The 5000-nt window shown below is 53.3% G+C and overlaps 1 non-coding gene across 1 annotated transcript in view; it reads left to right on the top strand.

Annotated features, from left to right (window-relative positions):
- Positions 1–3389: 3389 nt before the first annotated feature.
- The window catches only part of LOC126112345 (small subunit ribosomal RNA), a 1909-nt gene continuing 298 nt past the window's right edge, over positions 3390–5000 (top strand). Inside the window, exon 1 of the ribosomal RNA XR_007524398.1 lies at positions 3390–5000. This exon is cut by the window's right edge and continues 298 nt beyond it. This is a non-coding gene — a ribosomal RNA (small subunit ribosomal RNA).

Below are 5000 nucleotides of genomic sequence, written 5' to 3'. Positions count from 1 at the left end.
TATCACCCACACACTCTATCACACACTACTCTCTGCCTGTAACAAACACAGATACAATAATTAAGCACCGGCATGGACCAACGTCCGGTGCATCCTATCCGCCACAGTACACCAACCAGACTATGATAACCAGGCCAGGAGGTCCAATCATAAAACAGAATATCCCACTCGTCCGACAACCACAATTGCTCAGATAAGCCACCAACACCCACACATGTCCTACACAGGGGTGCACCCAACATCACCACACTGCCTCGTCTTACAGCACAAACACACTGGCAGGAATGAAACACACAGGTCTGCCGCAACCACAGACACGGCTCGCCCCCCCCTCTCACTGGCGGAAAGCGCATCCCGACGTGACATAACTCCTTTGACACACTGACGCTGCCTCGGGCATCCACGTCCCTACGGTCGATATCAACGAACCTCACCCCCCCCCCCCCCCCACAACACGCCATCCCATACCACATTGTGTACCGTACCCAAACCTAACGTGTACTGTACTACAACGCAATGTGTACCATAACACAACCCAGTTTGTACCTTAACCTAACCTATGTCACCTTAACCTAACCTATGTCACCTTAACCTAACCTATGTCACCTTAACCTAACCTATGTCACCTTAACCTAACCTATGTCACCTTAACCTAACCTATGTCACCTTAACCTAACCTATGTCACCTTAACCTAACCTATGTCACCTTAACCTAACCTATGTCACCTTAACCTAACCTATGTCACCTTAACCTAACCTATGTCACCTTAACCTAACCTGTGTTGCACCTTAACCTACCTCAATTTGCACCGCAATGTAACTCAATTTGCACCGCAATGTAACTCAATTTGCACCGCAATGTAACTCAATTTGCACCGCAATGTAACTCAATTTGCACCGCAATGTAACTCAATTTGCACCGCAATGTAACTCAATTTGCACCGCAATGTAACGCAATTTGCACCGCAATGTAACGCAATTTGCACCGCAATGTAACGCAATTTGCACCGCAATGTAACGCAATTTGCACCGCAATGTAACGCAATTTGTACCGCAATCTACCCCCATGTTGTGCCTTAACCTAACCCACGTTGTGCCTTAACCTAACCCACGTTGTGCCTTAACCTAACCCACGTTGTGGCTTAACCTAACCCACGTTGTGGCTTAACCTAACCCACGTTGTGGCTTAACCTAACCCACGTTGTGGCTTAACCTAACCCACGTTGTGGCTTAACCTAACCCACGTTGTGGCTTAACCTAACCCACGTTGTGGCTTAACCTAACCCACGTTGTGGCTTAACCTAACCCACGTTGTGGCTTAACCTAACCCACGTTGTGGCTTAACCTAACCCACGTTGTGGCTTAACCTAACCCACGTTGTGGCTTAACCTAACCCACGTTGTGGCTTAACCTAACCCACGTTGTGGCTTAACCTAACCCACGTTGTGGCTTAACCTAACCCACGTTGTGGCTTAACCTAACCCACGTTGTGGCTTAACCTAACCCACGTTGTGCCTTAACCTAACCCACGTTGTGCCTTAACCTAACCCACGTTGTGCCTTAACCTAACCCACGTTGTGCCTTAACCTAACCCACGTTGTGCCTTAACCTAACCCACGTTGTGGCTTAACCTAACCCACGTTGTGGCTTAACCTAACCCACGTTGTGGCTTAACCTAACCCACGTTGTGGCTTAACCTAACCCACGTTGTGGCTTAACCTAACCCACGTTGTGGCTTAACCTAACCCACGTTGTGGCTTAACCTAACCCACGTTGTGCCTTAACCTAACCCACGTTGTGCCTTAACCTAACCCACGTTGTGCCTTAACCTAACCCACGTTGTGCCTTAACCTAACCCACGTTGTGCCTTAACCTAACCCACGTTGTGCCTTAACCTAACCCACGTTGTGCCTTAACCTAACCCACGTTGTGCCTTAACCTAACCCACGTTGTGCCTTAACCTAACCCACGTTGTGCCTTACCCTGCTCTGTAATTGGCATATGACACGTTACATTAATGTATTGTTGTCCAACCGCAACCGGCTCAGAATGTTGTGTACACAGCTATGTGTCATCTCCCCATAACAGCTGCATTGCAGTGTGGTACGCCATAGAGACGTGTGGGAGTAATGGACGCAGTGGATGGCGATCAGCATGAGCCGTCTGTTCATGTAGTGGCGCGTGTATGCAGACGTAGTAGTCTCTTCTCACACAATGTGATAGCACGGTGCCCCGCGTTCCACATCTGCGACATGCTACAGAGGCCGGTTGACAGTTGGTCGCGCAATGGAGATCGCATATGTACGGGGGCACCTTCCACGTGCCCTCTAGTCGGGCACATTTTGTTGCGTGGATGTGAGCGAATGTAGTGTGTCTTGACACCTGACAGGCAGGCATGCAATAATAGTTGACTTTGCAAACGGGGATGGACGTGTACGTTTACTGGTGACGTTACGCAAATGAACAACTGGTAACCCGTTGTGGTGCGGTTGATCTTGCTGGAGGTACATCTGTGAGGGCAACGATCGGTACAGCTACGAAGCGGTCCCCACCATACCAACGAACGTGAATGTGAATCTGGGTGTGAAGCGATACGCGGCTGTGGGTGGGTGGGACTGTCCCCGGCCGGTGAGGGGGGGCCGCCCGGCGTGCTGGCCGCGCGGTGCGTGGGCGCACGCGCTACAGCCGGCTGGTGGGGGCGCCCAGTGGCAGGCGCGCCGGCCGACGGACGCGGCAGGCGGCGCAGCTGCGCGCCGGGGCACCCTGCGCGCGGCGCCGTGCAGCCAAAGTGGGTCCTCGCGGACCCGGTGCGAAGCGCGGTGGACATCTGCAGTGTGCTGGTCCGATTGAGGACTGTGTGCGTTGAGGATGCGCCGCCGCCCGGCACTCGGCGCCGCGACGCCGTCTGCTGCTCGGTCGCCCCAGCGGTTCTCGCTGGTGGTTTGTATCGCAGTTGTGCGGACGTGTTGGCACGTGCGCTGTGCTGGGAGAGTTCGCTTCGGCACCCACGTGGGGCCTTTGCCCTTCTGTGGCGCTGGCGTTGGAGCTGCCGGTCACCGTAGGTGGCGCGTGTTGTCTCCCGCCGGCAATGCCACGACAGCACGCTCCCGGGCCTCTGTCGGCAGCGGCAAGCTCAGTTGGGAGCACGGGTGGTCGCACCTAAAGCGTCTACTCGCCTAACTCCGGGCGATTGCGCCTCTCTCGAACCCGACCAAGTACTTAGGACGGCGCTGCGCGCCGCCGGGACCTGAGAGGGTTTCGAGGTGTATTGTGCAGGGGAGCCCAGCCTCCTCCTGTTTGCAGAATAATTGAGCGGACGCTTGCGTGTTCGCGCGGGCCCCCGGGACACACTCCCGGGCGGCCGGCTGCTCAGCTCTAGTTGACGCAGCTCCCTGGTTGATCCTGCCAGTAGTCATATGCTTGTCTCAAAGATTAAGCCATGCATGTCTCAGTACAAGCCGCATTAAGGTGAAACCGCGAATGGCTCATTAAATCAGTTATGGTTCCTTAGATCGTACCCACGTTACTTGGATAACTGTGGTAATTCTAGAGCTAATACATGCAAACAGAGTCCCGACCAGAGATGGAAGGGACGCTTTTATTAGATCAAAACCAATCGGTCGGCTCGTCCGGTCCGTTTGCCTTGGTGACTCTGAATAACTTTGGGCTGATCGCACGGTCCTCGTACCGGCGACGCATCTTTCAAATGTCTGCCTTATCAACTGTCGATGGTAGGTTCTGCGCCTACCATGGTTGTAACGGGTAACGGGGAATCAGGGTTCGATTCCGGAGAGGGAGCCTGAGAAACGGCTACCACATCCAAGGAAGGCAGCAGGCGCGCAAATTACCCACTCCCGGCACGGGGAGGTAGTGACGAAAAATAACGATACGGGACTCATCCGAGGCCCCGTAATCGGAATGAGTACACTTTAAATCCTTTAACGAGTATCTATTGGAGGGCAAGTCTGGTGCCAGCAGCCGCGGTAATTCCAGCTCCAATAGCGTATATTAAAGTTGTTGCGGTTAAAAAGCTCGTAGTTGGATTTGTGTCCCACGCTGTTGGTTCACCGCCCGTCGGTGTTTAACTGGCATGTATCGTGGGACGTCCTGCCGGTGGGGCGAGCCGAAGGCGTGCGACCGCCTCGTGCGTGTTCGTGCGTCCCGAGGCGGACCCCGTTGAAATCCTACCAAGGTGCTCTTTATTGAGTGTCTGGGTGGGCCGGCACGTTTACTTTGAACAAATTAGAGTGCTTAAAGCAGGCAAGCCCGCCTGAATACTGTGTGCATGGAATAATGGAATAGGACCTCGGTTCTATTTTGTTGGTTTTCGGAACCCGAGGTAATGATTAATAGGGACAGGCGGGGGCATTCGTATTGCGACGTTAGAGGTGAAATTCTTGGATCGTCGCAAGACGAACAGAAGCGAAAGCATTTGCCAAGTATGTTTTCATTAATCAAGAACGAAAGTTAGAGGTTCGAAGGCGATCAGATACCGCCCTAGTTCTAACCATAAACGATGCCAGCCAGCGATCCGCCGCAGTTCCTCCGATGACTCGGCGGGCAGCCTCCGGGAAACCAAAGCTTTTGGGTTCCGGGGGAAGTATGGTTGCAAAGCTGAAACTTAAAGGAATTGACGGAAGGGCACCACCAGGAGTGGAGCCTGCGGCTTAATTTGACTCAACACGGGAAACCTCACCAGGCCCGGACACCGGAAGGATTGACAGATTGATAGCTCTTTCTTGATTCGGTGGGTGGTGGTGCATGGCCGTTCTTAGTTGGTGGAGCGATTTGTCTGGTTAATTCCGATAACGAACGAGACTCTAGCCTGCTAACTAGTCGCGTGACATCCTTCGTGCTGTCAGCGATTACTTTTCTTCTTAGAGGGACAGGCGGCTTCTAGCCGCACGAGATTGAGCAATAACAGGTCTGTGATGCCCTTAGATGTTCTGGGCCGCACGCGCGCTACACTGAAGGAATCAGCGTGTCTTCCTAGGCCGAAA

Source organism: Schistocerca cancellata, unplaced genomic scaffold (assembly GCF_023864275.1).
Source record: "Schistocerca cancellata isolate TAMUIC-IGC-003103 unplaced genomic scaffold, iqSchCanc2.1 HiC_scaffold_158, whole genome shotgun sequence".
Lineage (NCBI taxonomy): Eukaryota > Metazoa > Arthropoda > Insecta > Orthoptera > Acrididae > Schistocerca > Schistocerca cancellata.
The sequence above is the reverse complement of the archived record's forward strand: the minus strand, read 5'-3'. Positions and strand labels throughout refer to the sequence as shown.